General features: G+C 49.6%; 1 pseudogene; it reads right to left on the reverse strand.

Annotated features, from left to right (window-relative positions):
- Positions 1-1,446: 1,446 nt before the first annotated feature.
- LOC144327884 (beta-1,4-galactosyltransferase 3 pseudogene) lies at positions 1,447-2,052 on the reverse strand (annotated as a pseudogene).
- Between the last annotated feature and the right edge of the window lie 6,493 nt (positions 2,053-8,545).

An 8,545-nucleotide genomic window follows, 5' to 3' on the forward strand; every position in this document is an offset into this window, starting at 1 on the left:
CATATTGGGCTACCCACCGCATAAAGGGTAGGCCATTAAAGGATTCCAGGGGGCGTGGCCCTGTCCGAAGCCTAAGGAGGTGAGGGCTTAAGGCACGCCCCCGAGCGGTGACCCCGGGGGAGTTCTTAGTTGCTGTGCATCAGCAGGACTCCCCCTACTGGTGGTTAACCCTTCCCGGACTTCAAGCGGACAGGCTGAAGCTGGATATAGTCAGTTAGGACCAATGCCTAAGCCAATACCGCTCATCACCTGTAACCAATAAAGTTGTGGCCTTATTTAGCCCATTAAACTTAATAATTGTGTCATGTGTCATTATTTCCACTGGGGGGGTCGGGAACTCGCCACGCAAAAAGCTTCGGCTTGCCAATGGCACCTGGCTCAACCTGTCTTGCCAGCTTAGTGCCCGCACCGTGACATCAAAATGCATCTAAGAGGTGGCTGGTTTGTGTTTTGTTTGTTTTTTGATTGCTAATTGCATGATGATTCTAAATTGTTGTTAAAACAAAGAGAGATTGTGAAGAGCTCCGAAAGTATCTCTCCAAATGCAGGAAAGTTTTTCTCCCTCTCTCTCATCAACACTAGAACTTGTGAAACTGAACGTCAGGAGGTGCAGGGTAGATAAATGTAAAGGTAAAGGGACCCCTGACCATTAGGTCCAGTCGCGGACGACTCTGGGGTTGTGGCGCTCATCTCGCTTTACTGGCCGAGGGAGCCGGCGTACAGCTTCCGGGTCATGTGGTCAGCATGACTAAGCTGCTTCTGGCGAACCAGAGCAGGGCATGGAAACGCCATTTACCTTCCCACCAAAGTGGTACCTATTTATCTACTTGCACTTTGATGTGCTTTCGAACTGCTAGGTGGGCAGGAGCAGGGACCGAGCAACAGGAGCTCACCCCGTCGCTGGCATTCAAACTGCCGACCTTCTGATCGGCAAGTCCTAGGCTCTGTGGTTTAACACACAGCGCCACCCGCGTCCCAATAGATAAATTGGATCCTCCTTAATTAGGGTTCTGGTTGCGCGCGGGCCCCTAAGGCACCCCCGCAGGGTGAGTTGTTTCTGGGCGCGGCCCAAGCCTTAACAGTTGGGCCCTGGGATCGCGCCAGTCTTTTTGGGTCAATCAGGACGGATTGCATGATTCCCAGGGCCTATAAAAGCGGCAGCGCGACGTAATTGGGGGCACTTGCTTCGCGCTGTCGAACACCCACCCTCCCCACCTAATTTCAGGTGGTGGTGCTTTGACCTTTCTTTGGATTGGGCCAGCTGATGCAGCCCTTTGCAGGCACATCCCCCCAGTGCTGGCCAGGTGGCCATTCAGGGAGGGGGCTGGTGGCGCAGTGGCAAGGCCAGCCTGGCTCCAGGGCCCAGAGACCCCTGGTGGTGGGCAGGGCAGAGATCTCTGCATGGGGGCACCTAGCTTGCACTCCCTCAAAATTATGTAACCAGGACTATGGCCCCCCTGGCTCTCCCCACGCTACACCCCGATGCGTCCTGATCAGCAGGTCAAACCTGTGTGGATTCTCCTTGTTGTCTTTATCTCCCTTATGCTTCACCATCTTGTAGTGGCCAACAGAGACAGGAGGCCATGAGATCTTCATGCCGACCAGGCGCACCCTAGTGGCGATGTCGTCGTCCTCACCTCCCCAGCCCCAGTACACATTGGGGAAGCCGTTGATCTTTAGGTACTGGTCCGGGGTAAGGGCCGACACACCGCCAAAGTATTGCAAATATGAGAGGTTGTAGCCAAACGTGTTCATGGCGACAGAGACGTGCTTGGGACTCCACGGGCTGCAGATGTAGAGACTGTGGTCGTTCTCAGGAATGAGGTCAACATCGTGGAGGAAGAGGCAGTTCCATTCCTCGTCCTTTAGGGCTTCCTTCACGCCCACATTCAGCAGCTTGGCTACATCCCTAGAAAAGGCTGCCAGTGGCTGCTTGCCTGGATGGCTATGTTTTGCTTTTATGATGGGAGGCAGTAATGCTTCTTTGCGCAAAGTGCAGGATGGGAGAGTGGCTCTTGAGCTCAAATTCCGCTTGCAGGTTCCCCCAGGCATCTGGTTGGCCACTATTGCAGATATTAATATTGTGCAGTTTGAAGAAACCGGATGCATAAGAACGGACTCCTTTAGGAAGAAATCGTTGTTCAGGCCCATAAAAGTATCATTCAAAGTTTTAAGGACGCGGGTGGCGCTGTGGGTTAAACCACAGAGCCTAGGACTTGCCGATCAGAAGGTCGGCGGTTCGAATCTGCGCGGCGGGGTGAGCTCCCGTTGCTCGGTCCCTGCTCCTGCCAACCTAGCAGTTTGAAAGCACGTCAAAGTGCAAGTAGATAAATAGGTACCGCTCCGGTGGGAAGGTAAACGGTGTTTCCGTGCGCTGCTCTGGTTCTCCAGAAGCGGCTTAGTCATGCTGGCCACATGAGCCGGAAGCTGTACGCCGGCTCCCTCGGCTAGTAAAGCGAGATGAGCGCCGCAACCCCAGAGTCGGTCACGACTGGACCTAATGGTCAGGGGTCCCTTTAACTTTACCTTTCCCACCTGATCTAAGGTTACAACAGTTGAGAGTAACAGAAAACAATCATCAGGTAATCATTAACTCATTTAGGAGCTTAAACTCCTGTGAAAACCCCCCATTGTTAGCAATACACAGTTTGCCATTTTGCATTTTAAACCGTCATCAATACACGTGCATTTTTCATTTCTGTGTCAATTAGATCTGTTATAATTAACAACTACTGTAAGACCCCTAACCTCACCCCTGGAACCCTCATGCCAATTTATTGGCAACAATATCTTGAGAGGCATCTGAACTCATAGAGGACAGACAGACAGACAAACCACTTTCCAAATTATATAGATGAGTGTCACTCAAAACCATCAAAAATAAATAATATCATTTTTAAGAAGGAATAGTAACATGCAAATATTAAATTGAGTCAAGTCCCCCTGGTATTTTGCAGTGTGCTTTTGAGGGTCAATGTCTCCATCCCCTCCAACATTTCTCCGATGAAAATAGGGGCGTCCTATTCCATCATCATCATCATCATTTTCTTATTTAAACCCCACCCATCTGACTGGGTTGCCGCAGCCACTCTGGGCAGCTTCCAACATATACAAAAACATAATAAAACATTAAACTTAAAAAAAACAACTTTCCTATACGGGGCTGTTGTCTTTGTCCATGGAGTTTTCTTGGCAGAGATACTGGAGTGGCTTGCCGGTTCCTGCTCCAGGTGGATCACGTTTGGTCAAAACTCTCCACTATGACCTGTCCATCTTGGGTGGCCCTGCACGGCATAGCTCATAGCTTCTCTGAGTTATTCAAGCCCCTTCGCCACAGCAAGGGGCGGGACCAAACTGCGGGAGGCAGTGGAAGACAGGAGTGCCTGGTGTGCTCTGGTCCGTGGGGTCACGAAGAGTTGGACACAACTAAACAACAACAATACGGGGCTGCTTTCAGTTGTCCTCTAGAGGTTGCACAGTTTCTTATTTCCTTGACTCAGAGGTCACATAACTCCATACCCTCCAACATTTCTCCAGTGAAAATAGGGAAATCCTAGGACATTCTGGGAGCAAAACAGAAACTGGGACGGCTTCCGTAAATCCGGGACTGTCCCTGGAAAAGAGGAACACCTGGAGGGTCTGTGTCTCCCCCCTTGCCCTAGGCACATCGCTCCTGGTGGTGATCGTGAGAGGATGTGGGATCTGGCTGGGGCAACATGACCTTCTCTTCTTTGAGCGCTGTGGGGGTAAACCCTGGCAAAGGTTTGTGTTCCTGCTGGAGCCAAAACCTTGCCGACTGCCTGAAACCTATCAAGGGAAGCTGGTCGAGGCTACAATGGGACCATTCTGGGAAGAGATCCAGCCAACAATTTTGAGGAACGTGGCTTAAAAAAAATAATAACCCCCCCCTCTCTTTCTCACTTTGGCTGCTGTCCACTGGCCAAACCTCCCATATGGAACACATGTACATTTTCCACCCGTTGTTTGTGTGTGCGTTTTTGCGCTTTCGAAATATCCCCCTTTCATTAAATTAAAAAAGAAAACCAATTTTGTGCTATGCGGACGCAGGAGATACTCATCGCAGAGGCGTCACGGCCGTCGGAGGGAAGGGATCGGCCTTTGGCATGCAAGGTGCTCGGACGTATGGTATGCAGCAAATAAATGTGAAGTGTTTTGACATATCTGGTGGTCCCGGCCTCACTCGTCGCAAATGTTTGTCCACGTTACACAATAACCGCACAACTCAAGAGTCTTGGCAAACGCCAGCCGGAGGGGGGAAGTGATAGGAACTTGGAGGTCCTGGGCCAAGACGCATGTGTGTAGACAGAAAAGGGTGTGATCCAAGGCTGGAAGAACAAGGAAATGATGACACATGTGCCAGAAGTTGAGGCTCTCGCAGTTGGGCCTCTGCTATTATTAATCATTTCAATAGCACCATCGACGCACAAGGCAATTAAAAACAAACATTCATTACCCCGTTTAGCTGTGCAACAGCTGTGCGCGCCGGGCCACTACAGGCCCACACCAGACGTGGCCTGGCATCTGCTCAGTTGCCAGACATGGGGTCCACTCTGAGAATCGTAGAATTGTAGAGTTGGAAGGGACCCCAAGGGTCATCTAGTCCAGCCCCCTACAATGCAGGAATCTCAGCTAAAGCACCCCTGACAAATGGCCACCCAACCTCTGCTTAAAACCTCCAATGAAGGAGATTCTGCAACCTCCCGAGGGAGTCCTTTCCGCTGTCAAACAGCTCTGACTGTCAAAAAGTTCTTCCTGGTGTTTCGTTGGAATCTCCTTTCTTGTAATTTGAAGCCATGGGTTCGAGTCCTACCCTCCAGAGCAGGGGGAAACAAGCTTTCTCCATCTTCCATCCGACAGCCCTTGAGATATCTGAAGATGGCTATCATATCTCCTCTCAGTCTCTTCTTCTCCAGATGAAACATACCAAGCTCCTTCAACCATTCCTCATAAGGCTTGGTTTCCAGACCCATGATCATCTTGGTTTCCCTCCTCTGCAGATTATCAACACCCTTCTTAAATTGTGGTGCCCAGAATTGGACACAGTATTCCAGGTGTGGTCTGGCCAATGCAGGTTTGTTGTTTCATTGTTTAGTCGTGTCCGACTCTTCGTGACTCCATGGACCAGAGCATGTCAGGCACTCCTGTCTTCCACTGCCTCCCACAGTTTGGTCAAACTCATGCTGGTAGCTTCAAGAACACTGTCCAACCATCTCGTCCTCTGTCATCCCCTTCTCCTTGTGTGATGTGATATTTCCCAACATCAGGGTCTTTTCCAGGGAGTCTTCTCTTCTCATGAGGTGGCCAAAGTATTGGAGCCTCAGCTTCAGGATCTGTCCTTCCAGTGAGCACTCAGGGCTGATTTCCTCCAGAATGGAGAGGTTGGATCTTCTTGCAGTCCATGGGACTCTCAAGAGTCTCCTCCAGCACCATAATTCAAAAGCATCAATTCTTCGGCGATCAGCCTTCTTGATGGTCCAACTCTCATTTCCATACATCACTACTGGGAAAACCATAGCTTTGACTATATGGACCTTTGTTGTCAAGATGATGTCTCTGCTTTTTAAGATGCTGTCTAGGTTAAAGTGGGACTATTACTTCCCTTGATCTTCTGTTGATACAGCCTAGAATAGCATCAGGTTCTTCTTCTTTTGCTGCTGTTACTGCTGAGATTGGGGCTGGCTGGAGAACCTCTTGACATCCCTTACAACTCAGTGATCCTTGACTCTGATAGTGGGGGAGAACCTGAGGTCCCCAGACTAATTCCATGCAGCCACCCGGACGTGGCAGCCCCATTTTTGTTCACTGGGCTGCCCCACTGCAAACTGCTTCCTCTACAAATTTTGTGTGCGTGTGTGTTTGTGTGAAAGTAAGGAGGGGGGTGGGAGGGTAGAGAAGGGGACGCACCTGCCACGCGGGGAGTTTAGGGGTGAGCTGTATGTGACAGGTGTGTGGGGAGAAAGAAGTGGGTGCAAAGGCAGGGAAGCTTAATAATAATAATAATAATAATAATAATAATAATAATAATAATAATTTATTATTTATACCCCGCCTATCTGGCTGGGTTTCCCCAGCCACTCTGGGCAGCTTCCAGCACAATATTAAAATACAGTAATGCATCAAATGTTAAAAGCTTCCCTAAACAGGGCTGCCTTCAGATGTCGTCTAAAAGTCAGGTAGTTGTTTTTCTCTTTGACATCTGGTGGAAGGGAGTTCCACAGGGCGGGTGCCACTACCGAGACGGCCCTCTGCCTGGTTCCCTGTAACTTGGCTTCTCATAGCGAGGGAAGCGCCAGAAGGCCCTCGGCACTGGACCTCAGTGGCTGGGCTGAACAATGGGAGTGGAGACGCTCCTTCAGGTATACAGGACCTAGGCCGTTTAGGGCTTTAAAGGTCAGCACCAACACTTTGAATTGTGCTCGGAAACGTACTGGGAGCCAATGTAGGTCTTTCAAGACCGGTGTTGTGTGGTCTCGGCGGTCGCTCCCAGTCACCAGTCTAGCTGCCACACTCTGGGTTAATTGCAGTTTCCGGGTCACCTTCAAAGGTAGCCCCACGTAGAGCGCATTGCAGTAGTCCAAGCGAGAGATAACTAGAGCATGCACCACTCTGGCAAGACAGTCTTTGGGCAGGTAGGGTCTCAGCCTGCGTACCAGATGGAGCTGATAAACAGCTGCCCTGGACACAGAATTGACCTGCGCCTCCATGGACAGCTGTGAGTCCAAAATGACTCCCAGTCTGCGCACCTGGTCCTTCAGGGGCACAGTTACCCCATTCAGGACCAGGGAGTCCTCCACATCTGCCCGCCTCCTGTCCCCCAAAAACAGTACTTCTACTCATGTAAAAACACGCTGATTCCCGGACCGTCTGCGGGCCAGATTGAGAAGGCGATTGGGCCGGATCCGGCCCCCAGGCCTTATTTTGCCTACCCATGGTCTACCCCAAGGACTTTGTCCTTCATATTCCAACATCCCTTCTCAGGCCACTGAGACGTGGGGTGGCAAATGTGAGAAGCTCACGTTTGCTACGGGGAGGGCTATACGTCAAAGCTTCAAAGCGGGAGACGGGGGGAGGCATCCTTCGGACCCCCCTGGATGCGGCTCGCTCAGTCTCTCCATGGCTCTTACGAGCTGCAGGCATTCTTAATAAAGACACGAAGGGAATGCAGCCTCGCCACACTCATTCATTAGCATTATTACAATGATGAAACATTTATGTGGAACCCATCGTATTCCAAGCCCCGCTTCTATGAAAGCATCTAGCATGTGTTTCAGGGTTCTACGGGAGTGACGTTGCTTGGCCCCACTCCACAGGACAGGGTGGTTTGGAAACAGATTCAGCGCGAGGGGGGGTCTGCAACAAAATGTTGCAGCGTATTCTCCCTCCTTAGATAGGTAGATAATTTATTACGGTCAAAGACCAGCTCACATAACATAACACAATAAAAACGGTGTTCGTAAAGATAAAATACTGTATTGTTTGCTCTATAAGACTCACTTTTTCCCTCCTAAAAAGTAAGGGGAAATGTGTGTGCGTCTTTTGGAGCAAATGCAGGTTGTTCAGCTGTCCCAGAAGCCAGAACAGCAAGAGGGATTGCTGCTTTCACTGCGCAGTGATCCCTCTTGCTGTTCTGGCTTCTGAGATTCAGAATAGTTTTTTTCTTGTTTTCCTCCTCCAAAAACTAGGTGCGTCTTGTGGTCTGGTGCGTCTTATAGAGCGAAAAATATGGTATACAATCGGAGCAGATTGCAGCAATAGCTAATGATTTAAAATTGAGATATATATACATACACCCGTACAACTGAGATTTCGGCTACCATAAAAAATTGACCCTGAGGCGCCCCAAAGGGCAACTTCAGCATTTCCCTAGTAAGCTATTTTATTCTAGAGGATGATCTGTGCCTACAAATCTGGGCACAGAATCTGGCTACCAGCCAGGTTGTCTTATGATCATTCCCTAAGAGGAGAGAATTCAGTTTAGACTTGTCTGAAAGATCAGCAAGCCTCTTCAGCAAAGGATAAGTGGTGTCTCTACGAATCTCAAAATAAAAAGGACATCTAAAAATATATGTTTGAGGCTTTCTATTCCCCCTATAGGAGCCTTCCAGAACGGGCGAGGGCAAGGCCAAACTTCTAGCTAGAGTAAAAACCCTTTCTTGCGTTTCTGGGTGTGAGGAAATAGAGATATGCTGCTGGAGAGGCTACGTATCTCCCGTTTTCTATGATTTTATAATCGGGGACTCTTGTACAGTCCTGTTGTCTCTCTATGTCCACGATTCTTTGCCTAACCACGGATCTAGCTTGACCCAGGCCCATAGTTATGAGAGTTTGGGGAGCAAGACCCTCCTTTTCTGGTTTCCAGCCAGCCATTTCCACACACACACACACACACACACCCAGGGTATTTGAAATATACTCAGAGTCGAGTGTGGATTTCATGTTCTTTATTCAACTCAGAGTAGTGAGGAATGGAAGTTTCCCCGAAATGTCTGCTTTATATACATTATTTACACAATGGGCCCCACGT

Source organism: Podarcis muralis, chromosome 5 (genome assembly GCF_964188315.1).
Source record: "Podarcis muralis chromosome 5, rPodMur119.hap1.1, whole genome shotgun sequence".
Classification (NCBI taxonomy): domain Eukaryota; kingdom Metazoa; phylum Chordata; class Lepidosauria; order Squamata; family Lacertidae; genus Podarcis; species Podarcis muralis.